General features: G+C 42.2%; 1 protein-coding gene across 4 annotated transcripts in view; it reads right to left on the bottom strand.

Annotated features, from left to right (window-relative positions):
* Window positions 1-22,070, bottom strand: part of aplp2 (amyloid beta (A4) precursor-like protein 2) — a 119,107-nt gene that overhangs the window by 91,581 nt on the left and 5,456 nt on the right. The window lies entirely within an intron of this gene.

Raw genomic sequence — 22,070 nt, 5'->3', positions numbered from 1 at the left:
CAGCTCGTGCAAACACAATGAGAAGGCAGGGCTGTGTGGATCCTTGTCTACATGGTGTGTATCGCTGTCATGCCTGACATCACCGAGGCAGAAGTTAATGAGGGTTATTTCTGACACAGAGCTGGCTTTCTGTGGGGAATTTCAGGTGTTGTTATAGAGAAGGAGAGTCTGGTGAGAAGCGATAGCTGGCTGGGAACGAGTCTGCGGTGGGCTCGGCTCTGGCTGGGGCTGCACGGGAGATTTAGAGCTTAGGCGATTGTTAGACGGAGCTCAGTTTGTTTTGAACTATGGGCCTGTGTTTTCCGCAGGCCTCTTTATGTGGACGCTGACTCTTTCCCTAGTTTGTGCTGCACTCTCAGCAGTTTTAAAGAGGAGGATTAGACGCAGGAGCGTGCCTCTCTCTCGTCTGCCTGAGAGCATAGCCGTCTAATCTCTAGCGCTGAGGAGAGAGGATTTGGAAGAAATGACCTATGCTCACTTCACTTTCTCTTGCCTCTTTTCCTCTCATACCCTCCAAGTTGAGAGAAAATACTGCGCCGCATCCTTCCTTCCTTCCGTCACTCCCACTCCTGCTTTTTCATTTTCCTGCCGGATGACTCGACGCTCATCAGCATGCAGCACCACGAGGCTGCTCCTGAGGACCAAGCAGGCTGGCAGACAGGCAGGCAGACTTGTCAATAAGAGAACAACAGTAACAGGGCACCGCAGCAAGGCCTCCAGCCCCGCCACTGACGTCTCTCTCAGCAGCCTGAGCCCTCTCCGTTAATGAGCGCGTAATTGTTGAGCAAGCACAAGAGAAATTGGGGAAGTGATGAGGGAAAAAGCAGCCATGAGGTGAGAGGTGTAATAGAGCAAGAGGAGAGGGGGTGAAGAAGGCACAAGGACAGAATGTACTATTGAACAAAGTGAGATATAAAATAGCCAATTTGTCCTTAAATGTGTGGGCAGTACAGTCAGAAGAACAGTGTCTATATCAGAAGGACTGCAGGGCGAGTGCTGCTCAGTTGGTGCTGACATTGAGAGCAGGCGGGGGGAGGCAGTTTCAAGGGCAACGTGGAAATATCACATTCAGTTGCTAAAAGACAGTCATGAAATGTGGCGGGGCCACGCCGGAGCACAAAACCAGCCGTATAACTGCAGGATAAAGAATGAGATCAAGGACAAGTAGCTATGTTTCTAAAGGATCTGACAACTTGAAGAGATGGTGGGTGACAGATGTACCGCTGAAAGAGAAAAGGAAGTTGTTGACCTTACTAGTACTGGCATGATACCAAGGCTTCTACTTTGATGCCACATCTAATTTTAACATCTTTGAATTTGATACTAAAAAACATCAAGCAGCATGTGGCCACATTTCCCAGACAGACAGAGTAAATAGTTATTTATCAGGCAAAAATAGAGTTCTAAGATGTGAGTCACTGGAAAGCCACGAACTCAAGAGTCTTCTTCACAGGAACATTTTCATCAAGTTGTGTGAGACAGCTTTTATCATTCTCACATATCAATATGTATCATAAACCCTGTGGAGGCGATGTTCAAATGGATTTTTAGCTCATGGAAGAAACTCGAGAACATATTGAACGTTTAAAAATTCAGTATTACACTCATTTTTCATCACTTTCACACAGGGCTGTGCTTGACAACGCTCATCTTCTCTCTCTGGCTGAATCCCACAACCCACCATCACAGACTCACTGAACTAGAGGTGTGGAGCACTGTCCCACTGGGAAAATATCAAATGCGTAGGAGTCCTGGTTAGAGGTCATTTGATATTGGTTTTTCACTGATCACAAGCAGTTCTTGAGACTGATACTGATAAATGTAACCATTGTAATGACAATCCATCTATTTTCTTCCGCTTAGCAGCAACCTAAGCAAGTCCACCCAGACATCCCTCTACCCGGCTATTCCAAGGCATTCCCAGGCCAGATGAGATGTATAATCCTCCCAGCAAGTCCTGGGTCTGCCACAGGGTCTCCTTCACATTGGACACGCCAGGAAGACCTCCACGCGGATGCATCCAGGAGGCGAAGCAGAAGCGGCTCTACTTCGAGTTCCCTCTAGATGTCCATTCTCCTCACCCTACCTACAAGGCTGAGTCCAGACACCCTCATGAGGAATCTCCTTTTGACCGCTTGAACCCACGATTCTATTCTTTTGGTCTTTACCCAAAGCTCATGAGCATAGGTGAGGGTTGGAATGAAGATTGACAGGTAAAGAGAGAGTTTCCCAGCTTCCTCTTCACCATGATGGTACTGTAAAATGTCTGCAATACTGCACCAATCTGCCTGCTGATCCATTCTAACCTCATTTGTGAAAGTTCTGCCTGCCATATTCATTGCAGGCTGAATAAAGCGACAAGACAAAATGAGGTAGCAGCTCCGGTTGTAACCTGAGCTCAACAGGCTGGCGCTGGTGTAGTTTATAAATAGTAGGGTTGCTGGTGGATCAAACTCATGCAGAGACTGGTTGGGAGAAGAGCAAAAACGTCTTCTCTGCCTAGAGAAGCTTTCAGTGTTTTCCTTTACTCTTTAACAAAAGAAATGTGGACCAGTTCTGACAAGACTACTGTTATAGTATGGCTGCAACTGAGCGAATCTCGCCACCTTGTATATACCAGCTTATACAATAACTAAGCCCTGCCCTTTACTATCCCAAACTCATAAGCAGGTCAGGAGAAGAGTGAAAAAATCTTTCTATCATGAAAACTTTTTAATGCTGTTCTTTGCACTTTATTTCATTAAGAAATGTGGTCCAGTTGTCATATAACTACCACTAGACTAAGGTTATATCCGAGCTAAACGCTACACCAGCAGCTATTGCTATCTGCATCCAGTACAACTAAACCCCACTTGTAGCTACTGCCCTGTTCTCAGATGGCACGGATTGGTTAGGTTGGTTCCCTGACCAGGCACCAACATTTCAGATTGGAATTTTGCAAGATGGATTTGCCTGATGACAGACATAGAATCTGGCCAATTCAATGGGTTTACAAAGTTAATGAGAAACAGCACAGTAGCAGCAGGAAAACAGAAAATAATAACATTATGTTCCCTGTGTCAGTGGCACCCAGGCTTCAGTGTTGAAGGGCTTGTACTTGTGTGGTCTCACCAACCAGAGAGTGAAAACTGATGCATATCTCAAGTGAAGTGACGCTACTGGGGCGTGCTGGAGACGGACCGCAGTACATGATGACTTAAAAAGATTGACTAGAAATGGAGCAATCTGCACTGCAGTGCTCTTCACAAGCAGATCGCAGTGCAGGCAGTATGTGGAAACTGGAGGTAAGAATTGGTTGTGTACCTACTCCTCTAACACATGACTGACTTTATTTCCATATAAATATTGGTACATAGCTTACAAAGTTAGCTAAATATACCTGTTTACATTATCTGGTGCCATTTCTTCATGTTGTCCTCTCATCCCTTAATAATAGAAGACAGACAAAAAAGAATAGCCTATTTCTCCATTTGTGATGCAACAGATGACATTCACATATTTTTATCTCTGAATTTCCCTAAAAATCAGGATTAGTGTCTTGTTAAATGACAGCTTCTCATTCGGTGACAAGAGGCCCTGGGAGCCACACCGTCATGGCTTATTCAGTTTAGTAAAAAAAGATTCAATTTAATCAAAGCAAGCATGGACATGATGGGAAAGAGAAAGATGCTAGTTTATTACTTTTGTGGTTATTTATAGCACATCTGTAGTTGTATATCTTAGTCAAATAATCAAAAAGTAGAGCTACTTTTACTTTTGGCAGTTATGTTAAATGATAGAATTATTGTAATGGAAGGAAAACAGATAAATGCATGAGGTAGGCTTTCATTCTCAGTATATAGCTAATGAGTAGTTTCCCTCATTTCCATGCAACATGCCATGTCATGACAGCATATCCCATTACTAATGACTTCATACCATTTCAGGACCTCGTGGACTCATGCACTACACACATGATGCTATATAAGTCCGTGAAGGCTCAGTGCTTAGGCTTTAGGGTAAAGACTGGGCCCTTGATTACCACTCGGAAGCAGACTTTGACTCCACTCCCAGCATGCAGTGCCACCCTCCTATGACCACCCAAGCTGATTTCAAATAAATCTGTGCTCTGATTGCACGGCTCCCCAGCTCTTTCCTCCCCTGCAGACATCAAGCAGCAGAGCAGAGATGCAACCCACATGTCTGCATTAGCCAGCGATGCTCCAGGCAGTGCACGAGACGCCATCTTTACCAGAGAGAATGATGGATGTAATATAGATATGCTTATCTGTCATTAAGCCCAGCTCTGTCCTCCCTCTGCCTCTCTTCAGGGAGAGAGTGGGGGGGATTTTCAATCAGACTGCTGAGGAGGACTGCAGCTAATCAGTCATGTCTCTATGGAGAAGACACAGACTTAACAGCAGGAGAATCCATCTCTAGGCACGTTTCTGATACTCCTTCTTTGTCACTCGTCTGACCTTGCACCCCCACCTCCCGAGTCCTTTCCTAAAGTATACCGACCAAGCAGAATCACTACAGGACCACTCTGCAGCATGCCGCTTTCTTGCTTCTCTTATGTTGTTTTCAAACACACAAAAAAATCCTAAGAACTTTGCAAACTGTCAAATTTTAACCACAACTCCACATGGATTTAATCTCAACTGCCCTCTAGTACAGTTTTCCTGTGAAGCTGGGGTGAGCTGATGTGTGAAAGCAGCAGTAAATATACAGGAAGATTCACTTCAAGTGCCCTGTGGGTGTTAGGATGTTTAAATTGAGCAACCAGTGAGTGACTAGAGTGACTGTTGGGCATGTAGAGGAGCTGCTTCCTACTCTTCCCTGGTTGCAAATATGCTTTTCACCACTCATACGTTTGTATAGTACACTGCTGCGAAAAAGTATTTACCCCCTTCCTGACTTCTTATTTTTTGCATATTCATCACCCCTTAAATGTTTTAGATCATCAAACAAATTTTAATATTAGACAAACATAACCAGAATAAATACAAAATGCAGTTTGCAAAAAGATGTTTTATGGGAAAAAGCCATCCAAACTTACCTGGCCCTATGCGCAAAGGTATGCTCCTTGACCTAATCACTGGTTGTGCCATCCTTGGCAGCGACAGCTGCAAGCAAGTGTTTGAAATAAGTGGCAATGAGACTTTCACATCACTGTGGAGGAATTTTGGACCACTCCTCTATGCAGAATTGTTTTGATTCAGCCACACTGGAGGGTTTTCAAGCACGAATGGCCTGTTTGAGGTCATGCTACAGCATCTTAATCAGTTTTAAGTCCAGACTTTGACTATGCCACCCATAACCTTCATTTTGTTTCTTTAAGCTGCTCAGAGGTGGACTAGCTGTTATTGCTAATTTTTCCAACGTTGCTAGCATTATCAGTAAAGTTGGAAAATGAAAGATACGTTCACAGCCAAAACTGCCATAAATTTGTCTTTCATTCATGGTTTTGTTGTTTCTCTTGTCCCTCTCCTCTGCAGCTTTTCTCCACCCCTACCCTTCCTTCTAGCCCTTTCCAACCCCAGCCCAGCTTCAATAGAGGGCTAGACATGGGTCTGGTCTGCTTGGCGGTCCTGCCCCTTGAGGGAAGGTGTTTGTCACCACTGTAAATGCTTAGGGTAAGGCCTTCTCGTATTAATGATTAACATTGTTCTATTATAATAAACCACAACAGAGTACGGTCTAGACCTGCCATCTTTGTAAAGTGTCTTGAGGTAACTTCAGTTATGAACTGGCACTTTACAAACATAGATTGATTGATTATTGTTGAATCATGAACAGTGGCCTCAAATGAGTGACGTGAGGCCTGCAGGTCTCTAGATGTTGTTCTGGGTTCTTTTGTGACCTCCTGGATGAGTTGATGTGCTCTTGGAGTTATTTTGGTAGGGTAGCCACTCCTGGGTAGGTTCACCACTGTTTCAAGTTTCCTCCATTTGTGGATAATGGCTTTCACTGTGGTTGGCTAGAGTCCCAAAGCCTTAGAAATGGCTTTGTAACCCTTTAGACTGATAGATGTCATCTGTTATTGAATTTCTTTAGATGGCAGCATGATGTATTGCTTTTTGAGATCTTTTAGCCTACTTCACTTTGTCAGACATGTTCTATTCAATCGCAGTTAATTCATGATTTAACCAGGTAGGGGCAAGTACTTCACATAGACCCATTTAGGAGTGGGTGGGTTGGGATTCCCTTGCTTTCTTTGCTATTTCTGTGTCATCCTTATTATGTCACTTGAGACACCCCTTTTCCAACCGTCATGGAAATTCTCCCAGTATGAGGTATAAATGTGGACAGCTAGGTCCAGCCACATTTCAGAAGAGCAAATGTAAAGAAAAAAAAAAACACTAAAAAGATCCAAAACCAGCATAACAACAGAGTGTATGAACAGCCTGCAACCTTGGATAGCTGGGCTGCAATGCCCGTCTGTCAGCTCCCATGCACCTCAATAATAGCACAGTGACGCTCCTGAAACATAAGGACGGTATGAGATGAACACTGTAGGGAGCGGTTGGAGGGTAGGTGAGGAATGGAGGAGGTGGAGTCTGGTGAAGGCGGCTAGCAGCTCTGAAGGCTCTATAATTAGCTGCAGAAGATCAAATGACTTTTAATGGGTTTGTCTGAAAACAGCAGACTATTTCAGATTTGTGCTCTGAGCTATATTCATATCTCATCAAACTAATGGAATTCTCTAGAGTGCCTGATTGGTTTTTATCTCTGATCAAAATGGCTGATAGAGGTGCACTGCTGCAGCATTCATGAGCTCCACCGTTCCAATAAAAAACGCCCCAGTAAAGGTCACAATTATATAAAATGGAAATGGTTCTGACAAAAACCATATAATAGCATAAGTTGTCCTTCAACTCATGACCAGACAGCACTCTGATTTGATTTGATTGGCATGTCATTGTTGTTAAAGGACCCATTTCTCATGGACTCCTCAGTGTAGATTGACTTATAATAACTTCTCATGATGGATAATGGAAACCTTTACTGGTCATTAGTTAGTGAATTAATAAGAGGGATCCTACAAGGATAATACAAGGGTCACAGCTCATCCTCTGTCTGATCCGGGTGGAGGGAAGTCTTGTGTAGAATGCAAAATGTGCTGCCTGCAAGTCCGCTTTAAACACGCAGAAGCACAAAAAACATGAACACAGACAGACACGGTGCAGAAGGGATGCCACTAGAATGTCAATTTCTTATACAAGTGAAAGCCTCTCAATATCAATATCAGCAACAGAAATGGAAGTCCTGGTCACCAGAAATATTGGTCAACTTGTTGCTTTCCATGATACAAATTTGCAGCCATACTCCTGCACACAGTCTGCACAGCACAATGGATTTGTGTAATTTACAGCCTGTTTACATTGCTGCAGCTTTATGCACTGGTGGTGCCTAATTTCAATAGAATACAGTTTTCAATGTCTATTAGGGCACAAACGCAACAGCTATTTTCTCAGATGAAAACATTGGGATGCCACTGTGGATGGAAGCAACAGGTGGCGCTATTCATCAAACAAAAAAGGAAAAATACTGCAAAGAAGGCTCAACATCACATAGGCTACCTTGGAAGCTTATTGATATCTAAACTTTATACCAAAGTCTGCTGTTGTATACCTCATATTGCATTGTACAGTTGTATGAAATGGGGCTGCCAAGGTTGATAGTTAACAGTATCTACATAGCTGAGCTTGTTTCTGATCGTAGAGACAATAGCTGAGCTAACAGCTAATGCCACTACAGTGTAGCATCCACTTATGGTTGTAGAAAGTAGTAACACAATAAAAAAAATAGGATTTTATCGATGGGAGTTGGGAGTTTTGACTGTCTTTTTCTAAATCTTCATGCTCTTGGAGGGGTAACAGCCCTTGGTGCTTACTTAGTGATCCTGTTGTTGCTAAATGTGTTTTCACTAAACCCCTGCTCTTACTGGTATTTTTCCACCTCCTCCAAGTATAAAATTATTTTTTGTGATAGTATGATGTTCTTTTAAGCATAAAGTGAAAATATGCACAAATACTGGTGAAAGGAAACCCCACTTATATCAATTCTTCTTCCCCGACAAATCAAACTCAGAAGGTAAAGGGTTATGCTACTAGCTTTGTCAACAACAATGGTGGCAGGGAAACACATTTGACTTGTCTTTTGAGGGTAAATTTCAGGTCTAATGCTTCTGCAGAGGATGTTTGCTTTATTTCTGTTTTCTTGGATCAATAAGAAATATTAACCTCACAGAGTAATCTGAAACAGACTAATCCTACTGAGGGAAGCAGAAGTCAGCCCAAGCCACAATAAGCACCTGTAAGAGGCAGTGTTAGTTCTGACACTTTAAACATTTCTTAGTATCCAGATTGACTCTTCTTTTTACGTTTAGTCACATTTTGTTAAGTTTTAACTTTTACAGTTTTTCTCTAGTTTTAGTCAACAAAAAGTACAACATTTTAGTCTTCACTTTTGGTCGAGGCATCTATTTTTTTGTGATGATTTTCTTCACATCGGAATACAAAAATTAAATTCATTCATAGGCCTGCCCTTTGTGGCAGTGGTATCGTATATCACTGTATAACAAAATCAAAAAGATAATGTCTTTGAGAGATAATGTATTTGAATTAGGGCTGTAGAGAAAAACTAAAAATTTTAACCACAATTTAATCTCAGAATTTCTGTAGTTAATCGCGATTAACCTTTTTTATGGTATTCTAAAATGCCTACATTTTGCATTTTAAAGTGTTTTTATGTCATTTTTATATTTTCTACTGTCTTAAACTAGGATTGATTGACTTCCTGTTTGGACATAGAGCTGCTTTTATTGGTAGACAGAAGATTATAACATGAACTTAACCGCAGAAAAGGAACTTGTTTTGGACTGAAAATAAAATAAGAGACCATTAAAAAGGTTTAGATGTTCTCTGACTTGTCCACTGAGCTGTCATGAACTAAAGGACAATAAATCATCTGTTTAAACACACCTTTTTAAGCCACTGTAATACGAGTCGCTGCGGTTCTGGGCTACAGACAAACCATTCTGAGTCCAGCTCAAAGACAGGCTGACTGAGATGCTGTGCAAAGCCAAGACTCGCTTCATGTTGCTGTTATTACAGACATCAAACTTTGGATATAGCACACCTTTTACCTTTAACTGTTCTTCACATTAATCATAAGGATACAAATGGGTGAAGTTTGGACTGTTATTTTTGCTGCTTTTTATGATTACTGGACTCAGATTGAGCTGTTGTCGGTCACATTATGCTGAAGGTGGCATCGCTAAAGTCTCACGCGTGCAACACAACAAAACACAATTATTTTGATAGGCCAGCTGAAGAGAGACAGGAAACATAGGGAAAGAGAATGGGGGATGAGGTACACCAAATATGCACCAAGACAAGAAAATGATCCCACAACTAATGCGTTGAGGACCCCAGGCTCTGCCTATGGGACCCCCCCACTCCACCCACTGAGCTACACCAGCACCCTAATCCATAGTTTTAACATTTTTATAACAAAGCTGCTAAATATTTGTTAATTCCAGCCTCTGAAATGTAATGACTTTCTGTTCTCTTGCTTTTTTGTCTCCTCATTAACTGATTAACTTGTGTTTAGAAATGTTGATTGGAAATAATCAAGCAGAAAAAGTCATCTTAGGCTTTACACTTTTGTAATAAGCCGAGGAGTTTATTGGTTCTGCATAATAAAACTGAGTTAGTGAAACTTGTGTTGAGCTGATGCAGAGAAATAAAAGGAAATACAGAGACCGAATGGGGAGTTTCTTCTTCTTCTGCTCCTGCTCTCACTGAAATTATTGTCACATCCTGTTTGTGTGTCTATGAGTCTCCTTTATTTCCCAGGGTTTCCTGCTAGAAATGAAGTTACATTAATTTCCACCACTCTGTCTTCTGGGCTTTTCTATTTTAGACAGAGGAAATTACATCCAAGAAGTGTAGCCTGGCTCTAACTCTCAGTTATGTTTTGCCTTCTTGAATTATAAGATACACAAACCTTCCTTTTATTGCTTCTGCGAGGGCAGGGAGGTAATCTTCAGGCTAAAGCTCTTCATCACACATGAACACCTCTCATTGAATTAATTACAGCTCATGAAGGAAGGAGCCTGTAGATAATTAGGGGCAAAACTCAAAGGAAAATTTCTTATCTACTCTCTGTAAGAGGAGAGAGAAGTCTATACTTGAGTACTCCCTTTAGTCTTCTCCTGCTTCCAAGGTGAAATCTCCCCTCGTTCCGTCTGGTTCCCTGGTGGACCATCCTACAGAGCTGCTGTTTGTCCTTGGCCACCTTCTCCTTGAGAAAGTGCTGTATCAGACAGGCTGCTAACAGGGCCGTCACATAGCTGGAGCACCAGCGGCGGCAGCAGAGGTCTCTCTCTGGGGGTATACGGTTACACTGCACTGCCTCTATCTCTTACCGTTCTGACATTTTCATTTCCCCCACTCTCAGGAGGAAAAGAGGATAAACTCAGAGGCAGGATGGACTCCATGCCACCGTTGGTTCCAGTCTGGATGATACCATTTCCGCTAAGGAAGAGGGGGTAGAAAGAGGACGGATGTGAAGCAGGAAGACAGGCAGGGAGGGAGCTGGAACTAACGGGCTCTGTTTTCCCTAGCAGTGGATGAAGTATTTGCTCAGTGCTACTCCGCAAAACAAAGAAACGTAGCAGCAAAAACAGCCTACCAGTCATCCAGCAAGCTTATCAAAAACATAAGCTCTACCTCCTCCTCATCCTCCCTTAGTTTATACTAGAGCCCGACCGATATGGGGGTTTTTTGGGGCTGATGCCGATACTGATATTGGGGACTAAAAAAAGCTGATTTCCGATATATTGGCCGATATCCGATATATTGGCCGATAACCGATATATATATTGGCCGATACATGAAATAAGAACATTGATATACACAGGATACATACTGTACATGAACACAAATAAGGATACGTGAATTAACAGTTGTATTTATCTTTGTTTATATCACAAAGATGCAACTTAGACGATGTTAAAATGCTGTAATACGCTCTCTAAAACCTCCGTGAAAAAACTAGCATGCTCTCCTTGATGTGCCCTAACAGCATGTTTCTGCGAGGATGTTATTGTCATGGGGTACTAAAGTGTACTGTTAAATTGTTTTATAAAGTCACAGCTTACCATGGAGTAAGAAAAAAAAGCAGTTTCTCTTGCAGTTTCTCTGGTCTTAAGTCCTCTTCTCTGCTGTAGCTGATTGAGTCCGACTGCAGCTGAGAGGGACAGCTGCGCGAGGACTGGGCTGCCTGTGAGGGCTTAGGGACGGAGAGGGACCCACGGCAGCACCTGCTGCTCACTGACAAGAGCAACAACGATACGTGCTTTCACGTCAGAGTCTCCAAACTCTCCAATAACACCAAAAAAAGTCGCTAGATTTGTCACTGGTCACTTTTTTGAAAAAGAGTCGCTACAGGGGTCTGAAAACTCGCTAAATATAGCGACAAAGTCGCTAAGTTGGCAACACTGAGTGGGAGAGAGCTGCTGCTGCTGCACTCGCTTGGGTGTGAAGGGGAGGGGCCAGGCACTCGGGCTGAGTTTAGCAGGGACACACAGGAGAAGAGCAACAGGAGAAGAGCAACAGAATCCCTGCGCAGCAAAAGTTAATATATCGACTTCATATTGGCCGATGTTGATTAATCTGTGATCCACTATAATCCACAGATTAATCGGCCCGCCGATCAATCAGTTGGGCTCTAGTTTATACCTGGACGTACAGATAAGTTTAGGACTCTTTTATATGCACAGTCACATTAAACTATGGTTACACCTTGATTTATTATGCTAGATAGCAAAATGGCCTCTTTTAGCTCATCACAAGATCATTCTTCTAGTTGATCTTGCTAAAAACAAGTTAGCAAACTGTAAACTGGATGTATGATGCACAGCAAAAGCAAAGTTCTGTAAAGTTCATACCACTCTACACTTTACTTTAGGCACAAATGCACTGCACATTATCCCTGTAGCTTATGGTGAAAACCAAAGGTAGATAAATATGCAACTTCTTCTGTGCAAAGCATTCATGCTTCTGGTGCAGAAGAATGTGGTGCATGAACAGAATGCCTGGTTCAGGCTGGGTCCAACTGAGGCAGTTTTCTCCGACCGCATAGCTGTGTTAGCCTGACTTTGAGAAATTCTACTCTACACTCTAAGCCCAACAGGCCTGGGCACAGATATCCTCATGTCGTCTTGTGGCACACAGTTTACAAGACGCTAGGATTGCCAACTGTCCCTATATTAGCCAGGATATCCATTATTTCATGCTAAATTTGTCTGTCATGAGCAGAACACCCATTATTCTGTATACTGACATTACTGTACTCTTTAATAACTAGATGCACTTTACTGATCCTGGATCAGATCATCTGACATAGTCATTAGCCCATCACGCACTGATCCCTTCCATCAAGTGACACTTGTCAACCAATCACAGCCCCCTTGTGCACATCAACGTCAAAAGTCGAAAATCCAGACAAATCTCCGTTTATGGATGGTTTTGTTCAGTTCATGTGCAATAACAGATAAAAGAACAGAAAAACTCAAAGTTTTTGCTGCTGTAACATGGTATGGTAGCAAAAAAATGTGGTTTAAGATCATCACTGGTGACTTGATGAAAACTTTCAGCATTCTGTGCTGTCAGGAGTGCAGCTCTGGGCAGCTACAGAGATGCAGAAGAAGCCCACGTTAGCAAAAGGTGTAAGTAATATCAGTGCATTTTCAAAACATGAACCACATCAAAAAATGGCAGAACTGTAGCAATGAAAGCACCACTGCAGGTTCATGAGAGCTGATTCAACTGAACTTGTGTGAAATGTGACTTGTCATGCACAGACTTTTTCTCTGCTGTGCAACTGTAACTGTCAAAGACAACAAGACAAATACATGGAAATACTGGAGTTGGAGGGTTGGCAATGCCTCTCTTTAGGATTTTGTTTCTTTTAATCCAGTCTGTGGTTTATCTGATTGTTTAGGCTACTTTTAGGTTATCAAGGTTCTCAAAGTGGAGTCCAGGAACTGTCAAAGATCAATACAGGCATCCAGAGTTAACAGTTAGGTAAAGCCCAATTGAAATTGGTTGGGTTTGTCATTATTATTTTCATTTTTAACATGCAACCCCCCCTTAGGGCCCCTTAACATGCCCAAAATTGAAAGAAAATTTGCAAAAACATGTGTGGTGTTAAAAATGCGAGGTTGATATAGGTTTCTCAAATGGCCCTCAGGAATTGCCTCAACAGCGCCATCTTTCCTGCTTCTATGGAACAGCCTCAAAAGTGACTTCCACCTAGAGCTGTGGAATTTGTAGGTATTAATGAAATATGCCTATATTTACAACCAATATTTGTCTACAGAAATCTGCCTCTATCAGGTGTAAATATTGGCTGTACAAACAAGTAGTTAAGTGGGGTTTTAGGCAGGACCAGCAGACCTTCATCAGCAGAGGTCGTTTTCTTTTTTTATCATCATTCCTCACACTTTATCGATTGAAATATGTTCATCCTCAAGCTTTAAACTGTGTTTTTTAATGACTGAAGTTCTAGGCCTGTATTAAATATCGCTATCGGGCAAAATTATTCTGTAAAATCAGCATAGGATATTGGCCAAAATCCAATACTGTGCATTCCTGGAAATTTGGTGGACAGATACGGCTTAGGGAGATCTATGGAAAAGTCTCCTGGAGCAAAACCCTACCTCCAACAGGAAATCTTTGTTTTGAAAAAAAATAGCAAAAACTGTGGTGTTTTGGGCCTCTTCCAGGGGTCATACTTGATCGTACTAGTTTTATTTGAAAATGCTAAAAAGTGGACATGGTGTCTTCCATAGGGGTACACCGATTGCAATTTTCTGGCCGATCACCGATCACCAATCTTTAAAAAGCCTGACCTGCCGATTCCGATTTTGGCTGATACCGATTTTTTTTATAACTGAGAGCATACACCTTCAATGTTCCAAACTTATTTTATTGAATAACATTGAACAATACCCGTGAAACAATGCAAACTTGTTATTTAACTGCACAAATATAAATGAAAAGTTTAGAGCATTGCTGTCCAAATTACTAAATTATATCAGTTTCTTTAGTCTTTCATTTTGGCCGATCAATCGGTGCTCCCCTAGTCTTCCACTTTTAAATAGCCTATACCAAAAACGATTTCCAAGATGGAGGTCTGTGGTACTGTTTTTTTTTTGTTTGTTTGTGTTTTATGAGGAAAAGAAAGGTTTATGAATGTGAAAATGAAACAGGTTTACAGGTCAGATTCAGATTTCCCCCCTGTATACTATATTCACATCATACCTACATGGCTGTGGAATTAAGCTTGACTTTTTTTTCTCTTATTAGGCACAGAAAAAGATGGCAACCCTAGATGTGCACTCTCACAAAGTCAGAAAAAGGCAGATATAGACAACATGATGGTAATTTTAATCGCACTGTGGCTTATTTTGAATTTGATTGTTGAGAGGACTGGCTATATTAAATACATCAGGTGCATGTTGTGTGCACGCATGAGAATTATATTGTTCCAGTACCTTCCTTTTTCATCTGTTATGTCCAAGGAAGTGCACTGTGTTCACTTATACCAGTCAAACTGGGACTCAAGCGTGCATAGGCACAGTATTGGCTGAGTGCCCCCTAGCACAACAATTTGATTTAACTTGCATCCAAACATGCTTGAAGTGGCTGTGCAATTCTCAGTATCATCTTGAACCATGCTGACTGTGACTCTTAAATACACAGAACATCAAAAATGGCCGCCCAGTACAAACAAGATGTACAAAAAGTCACGAACAGCAAACAGACAATCTCTCCCACATACAGGCCCTCTTACGCAGAAAGACACAGAAACAAATGTGCTAAGAAAAGACATCAATTAGAAGTGAAGTTTGGAAAACTGGGTCTGATTTGAATACCACTGTTTGACAAGAGAGACAAAATTCAGTTGGAGTTCGGTTCAAATGTGTGAAAAAAACAGCCCTTGAGTAATTTAGCTCTTGTATCTTCTTGTGCAGCCGAGCCGAGTGTGCAAACAGCAGGAAGTTAAACCAGCTCTTTGATTTGTAGCGGTCGTCCTTCATTCTATTAAAGGCAAAAGGCAGATAAATCAGTGCACAGGCTTTGTCTGAGCTTGTGAATGATTCACTGATCGTACAAAATAAGATCTACATCGGAATAATACGAGTAGGGAACAGCAGACTTCCCACACAAAGAGGGGCAGAGCAAGAGATGGGAGGGGGTTGCATAGGCAGATACAAGTGCACTATATCTCATAGATAGCACAGCAGATATTTTATTCATAGGAAGAAAAACCAAGCAGCAAGAGTGACTCACTGAGCCACTGGGACTCAAACACATAGACACGGGCAGGCTGAGGAGGGGGTGACAGGGTTTAACCCACCTACAATGACTGCCTCTTCATTCTCAAACAGAAAACACATTAAAAAATAAAGTCTGAAATAGCAGGGCTCCTTTCAGAGGGATTAAAGGGACTGTTTTTGTCTACAGAAGTTGCCAGAATGTACAGTCCCTTTCATAGCTTTATCACAGGAAAAGCGGCTCGCAGCACAATGCAGCGAGCCGTTTGCTCTCAGGCTATGCATTCCTGAGCACTCTGGCATATAAACTGACAAAAGGAATTCTCATGTAGCCGTGCCGAGCCAGACTATTGTCTGAAAACACACACACTCAGGTGTTGCAATGTGTCGAGGATTGCCCCACATATGGCGGAAGGCCGGGTGCAACTTAAGCATTGTGCAGTCATCAGTGTGCCGATGTGAACCCGCTCACACCGGGCCAAGTCCCCGCTGCCCGGGATCCTTCACCGAGAAAAAACGACTAAATATGTGATGAGCTGGGCTGTGAGAGGATTCAGGCGAACAAGCACATGCACATTTCAAAGGTATACACGGGCAGACAAACACGCATTTCCAGATGCAAAAATAAAGGAGGCAACTCCGCTCGCTTGGGATAATTAGAGCGCACGCAGAGCCTGAGAGACAAAGCCAGGCATCGTGAGAACAAGACTCGTCTGATGGGGCCTCTCTATTTAAATCCCCAGGATGAGCTGAGAGTGTCTGTCGATGGAATCTCTCCAGGAGACGAGCACAGGCTTGGAGGAAGAAACAGCTAAAGCAGGGAAAAGACGAGAGAGACAGACACAGACTAAAAAACCAAAGATGAACAGAGTGACAGGTCGTATGTCAGAGGAAATGAAAGGACAGAGAGGAAGCGCTTGGATTCAATCAGACATCCCTTCCTACTGTTAGTCACAGAGCACAGATCAGACGAGCACCAGTGAAATTACACACAGGTGACTCACGGTGCTCTGTGCCACTTTGAAGTTAGTTTGCCTCTGTGGGGCTTGGAAATGAGGCTTTGACTGAGCGAGTGGGTGGTTGGGGAGTGAACTGAGTGAGCGTCAGTGTATGTATGAGCACACAGAGAGGGGCTGGGCTCTGGGATTAGTACCTTTCCTTTGCAGATCTATAAGCACCAAGTGTTTCTTGTCACTAAGAGGATTCACAGGGATACAGGGTTGTCCCAACAATTGAAAGCAAGATTTAGGCGCTAATCTTTGAATTCAAGGGCGAGCGAGGCTGATTCTCAGCTGATGGAGCACATGCTGATGCCTTCAACTTGATTGACACGGCAAAGTGTGGAGGTCAAAGAGGCAATCTTCACAGCTTAGGAAGGAGAGAAGGAGCAGCCTGCTGAAGGCTTTGCTGCACCACCCACAGTGATGCATCAAGAGATGATTAGCAGATACAAGGAGGGATGCCGGATCACGTGTTGTCCAATCATCTATGAGGGCCGAAACAGATCATATTTGTGTGGCAGCAGGTGGTCTGTCGACTTAGCTCTGTAGTGTACTGAGACCTCCTACAGGTGGCAGCATAACCTGATGAAAGTACCGCTATAGCCAAGCCAAAATGTACCACATTTTTTGATCCTCAACTGATATAGAAGTGTAAAAAAAGCTCTGTGTATTTGGGCCTGAACTACAGAGGATTATAGTGGTTAAATGTCACACTGTTATTGTGTATAGACTAAAAAGGGGACATATTTTGCCCTTTCAAGACAAGTAAAATGGCTCTGACATCTCTGATCACAATATAGGGCTGTCTGTCTAGTTTGACAGAGATAGCCTAAACAGAGACTTAAAGGCATACTTCAACATTTTGTAAAACTTGCCCTTTGCCATAATCCCTATAGTCTGAGGAGTAGGTTCCTTACCTTTAGTTGTCGGTGTAAGCTGTTTTTAGATCGGCGGGGCTGAGATGTGAGCTGCTCAGCTTATGCTATGGAGACATATGGTATTTCCGGCTTTCCCTCATCAAACTCATCAAATACACAATCCAACAACTCCAAAACACTCTCGTGGACAAGTTGTGACCTGCACATTCACCACACTATGTAATAATCATGGAACATTACTAGACAGAGTTGTTTTAGAGGCAAATGCAAAGCCGGAACTACATTCCAGACATGGCTGCTGGGCGGGGTGATTTCAAAAGCGCACGTTTAGTGCAGGTACTTCCGTCAACAAAACTTGAGAAGAAGCCGAAGTCATGGCAGAAAGTACATCCGAGTATTTGCTTCATGTGTCATAATGTTACATAATTATACATTATTATTTCATAGCGAGGTGAATGGTAGGTCATTCATAAAACCATTACAGAGCTGAAAAAATCTTTTGGCTGGCAGTTTAATAACTGCACTACTTTGCAAACACAGTGCCTCTTCCAGCTGTAGACAAAAGGGGGGGAACTTTCTGGTGCCAAGCCTTATAAGGGGCCATGAAGGTCAGAAAAAAAGCTACTCTATAATCTACATATTCACCAAACAGTGCAGCTAAAATACACGTCTTTATCCATGTTGTTCTTGTAAAATTAAACATAGCTCAAAACTTGAAACCCATTTTTTTCTCTTTTGGGAGTGTTAATAATACAAGTAGAGGAGTTGAAATTAACCATTTGGCTTGTAATGTCAAACTTTATAGCCATGCAATGGCATGCATAAAAGGAGGAGAAATTGAGGCAAATTTTTAGTGAACTCTGGTCCCAAAAATTGAGCATATAGCGTTAGCTCAGGGAGGGCACTGAGTGAGATACGCTGATCTCACCCAAGCCCTCATTAGCTGACAGCCAGCCGATTTGCTTCTAAGCACCCGATTGGCTAATTGCACTTATGCTGGCTTTATTAAGCTGCTCTAGCCTGGCTATGTTTTGCTTCTCCCTCTGCTAGCTGCTTTTTGCAACCCTCCTCCACCCCAGCTCCTTCTTTATCTGCATCTGAATTAATTTATGTAATTCCGTTGGCAGTGATGCCTGCTCTGCCCTGGGGGATTTTGCTGCTTCTTTCCATGACTCAGGCTTTTCTTGTAGGCACAGGAAAGGCAGGAATGTGTGCTGCTCATGCTTGATGCTTTCCATGTTGGCTTGTGGAAGGGCAGGAGAGTTCCCAAAACAGTCACACAGAAATAACTTACATTTCATTCCCCAAAAGAAGGTGAATGTTAGCAAAGAGGCTAGACCTAATGCATGTGCTGATAATAATGAATCGGGGATGTCCGTTCACTGGGCTGTTCATTTGCCTGGTAGTTTCTGTGGGTAGGCCTAACTATTGATCATATGTTTTAATAAACGTCCACTGATAATGACTGATTCCTGATCAGTTAGGGCATCTCTAGATACAATTGCTTCTAATTGTTGTTTTGTTTTGCATCTCAAGCATGAAAACGCCTCCAGCACTCAGCCATTTCCCCCGACTCTGCTCACTATCTTGATCACCTCTGTGTGCTTACGACACCCTGGGTTGTCCCGGCTATTCAGGGCCACACAAAAGGCCCTTATAGAGAATCATTCAGCCCTGCTAACGGACGGCTCCATAACACCCGCCCAGACAATCACAGCCAACTGGGGGCATTCATTCAAATGCAATTGTTCATTATCAGCTCATATCCAGAGCAAACACTCACATGGACGCACGGCTGAACATGCACACGAACTTGGCATGATAAAGAAAAAATCTGCTGCAACAGGACTGCAACCGGAGGGAAACAAGCACAGCACTGGTCAATTTTTGGGGGATGTGGTGAATTTCTATTTTCATTTCTTCCTTTCCTTGGGCACAACTGGCCTTGTCCAATGTTTCTGCACATCTGTGGGTTGAATCTGCTTGTGCATGCTTCCAAATATCTGACTTGTGCAAATTTGCAAACAGATCAGATAAAGTCGCTCCATCAGCATGAGTCAACTCTGCACAGCTCTTTCACAGAAGCTAATTCTGAGTGCAGGAATCTGTTGTATTTGAAGCAACGCTCCATGGAATAATTTTTTTATTAGATTTTCTGACACTCCCTGAAATGTGATGCTGTGTTGCATAATACTCAGTCATTTTTTCACTATGTGTCATGGCTGTGATAATCTCTGCTTGTTTAAGAGAATAAAATGTACCCAATGCATTAACAGTTCCAGATATTTTGTATTCCATTAATCCAGTGGGAGCTTTATCTGCAAATGCCTCAGTGTGATGCAACTCTCTGAGTAAACCTGCTATGTGATTTTTTTCTGTGCACTATTTCTAAATCAGCTCCAGAAATTCAGCTGCTCAGACAGGATTTTCCACAAGTGAGTGGAATACAACCCTGGTTTGTTGTTTCTGGGAACAAAAACAGAATATTAAAATATAAGGCGAGATAGAGCAAGTAAAGAGCTAGAAATCACCCGAGGAAAAGCCCTTTTGAAGCCTCTGCACAGTGTAAAGTCTGCGACACAAAGATGCTCAGATGAGAGGGGAAAAAACACAGCTGAAGAAACAAAAGCTCACTATCTGGGACTCTCACAGGTATCTGACAAAACAAAAGCGTTTACACAGCTGAAGTAGGTGGCTAATCCTCCAAATGCTTAAAAAGAAGGAAATAAGGAGACTGCCTCGGTCCGGTGACACCTCTACAAACAGTACACACAAAGAGAGCAGGAACAATGGAGGGAGAGAGGTGGGCAAGAGGGAATAAACCAGCCCTGACCGACAGTGAGTGCGTCTCTGAGGAGCTCTCACCGGCTCGTAAATTCAAGCTCAAGGTCCAGAGGAGTGCAGTCAGCCAGTCAGCACGGCAAAGTCTACCTCAGCTGTGTGTCCACAGGCTCATCAGCGGGGCCCGGACTGCCCCGCACCAGCTGCACCGACAAACAACAGCAACAACATCAACATCTGTTGGATTCTGGCTGACACGGTTCAAACAAATCAGAGTTACACAAGAGAGGGAAACAGCTTTGGCTTCAAGGAGGATCCTCACTGAAAAAAGAAAACACAAATCAGTTATCTTCTATTTTAATAAACTTAAGACGCAACCTGAGATGTTTCAATGCTTCAAAATAATATTGTATCTTTAGGGTGTTGATTCTGAGTCTTCTTCTATGACTCAAAGGTGTTTATTTTTAAGCTTTAGCCTAAAGGTCTATTCAAGTGTTTGTTTACTGCCAGTACGATACTAGAATCTTAAAACTCTGATATGATTCTGGTAAAATCAAATGGTTTTGATACAAAACAAGAAAAGCAACAAAACAGAAGTCAAATGGGCAAAAACCCTGGCAACCTTATCCAGATTTTTTCATGCCAGTCCAGGCAATTTTCTGTGTCAAGTATAGCTGAACTGCTGCGAGAGCACAGCAATAAACAATGAGAAAAATTCACCTTGAGCAGGTGGAAGGAGGAGGATAAATCTCAAACTACTTCACTATAATTTCTGTCTTCCATTATGAATGCAGCATTGATATAAAGGCGGAAATGGTTTTCATATTATTATTATTATTATTCTCTCTTAACTGTCCACCAATTTCAGAGTGCATGTGTAAAAACTAGGGATGCACAAGTTCTGCGTCAGTATTGACCAATATCAACTCCAGTGACAAACATCAGCTGGATGCAAATAACACGGCATGAACTGATGCCACCAGCTGATATTTACTTGGTCTGAGTGATTACTTTAATGATGGCATCCAGTAGGGCTGTACAGTTTGGCCAAAATGATTAGAACAAATAAGTGTTACCTACAAAATGACACTTTACTTGGGTAGTATGCATGGCCCTCTCACTCTCCCAAAATTATGTTCAGCTTTTTTGTTTCAGGTCTTTTGACAATATTCATTAGTATGTTGTCACACTCAAATAACATCACATGCCTTGGAAACATTTCACTTGATATTCTGCACTCATAGTAACTGAGCTGCTTGTGTTAAGACTTAATGACGAGGCAGCATTTCATGACTATCATCCTAGAGCGCATGTGTAAAGGATAATACTAGCAGCTAGAAGCTAAAGAAAAATGCTGAAATTACATTACATGCAGCAGATTTTTTAACATGAGGTATCGCACCTTAATTTTAACATGCATGCATGTATGGTGATTGTATGCAAAGTAGTGCTGCACAGTTGATCTAAGTGCAATTGTGATGTCAGGCTGTGCAATGACATATCGACATAAAAGGCTGCAATAATTTTTCTAGAAGTAGGAGTTGAGATGTTTACAAAAATGCCTGCAGAAAGGCCTTCAAGTTTACAGTAGTGCCACTATTGAACATTGTAGACATAGCTTTATTTTCAAAGAAAGGAAAAACTTTTGTTTCTTGGAAAATTTGGAGTTACTTAAAAAGGAGTACTGTAAAAAAACAAGTTTTATATTTTTTATACTGTTTAGCTTTGAGAGATAAATACTTCATAACTATAATTATGCTATGCATTTGCCTTTATAACAAAGCAAGTAGACTCATAATACCATTTTTTTTTCATTTGCATACAATCATCAACTATGTAAGCAGATTAAGCATGAGCTTCAGCCTACATTGGGGCAGATTATGGCCAAAAATGCCTGGTCAGGTTTTTATCCTAGTCCAGTCCTGTTAACAAGTAGCAGCCTATAGATATATACTTAAATGGGCCTTAGACATGCAAAAAGTCCTCTTGATTAATAAGTTACAGTGATTGATAATTGTGATCTCAGTGTTTATCAAATAGTTGCAGTGTTTCCAACACAGATGAGGCTTCATTGGGGCA

This window comes from Cheilinus undulatus, linkage group 2, assembly GCF_018320785.1.
Source record: "Cheilinus undulatus linkage group 2, ASM1832078v1, whole genome shotgun sequence".
Lineage (NCBI taxonomy): Eukaryota > Metazoa > Chordata > Actinopteri > Labriformes > Labridae > Cheilinus > Cheilinus undulatus.
The sequence above is the reverse complement of the archived record's forward strand: the minus strand, read 5'-3'. Positions and strand labels throughout refer to the sequence as shown.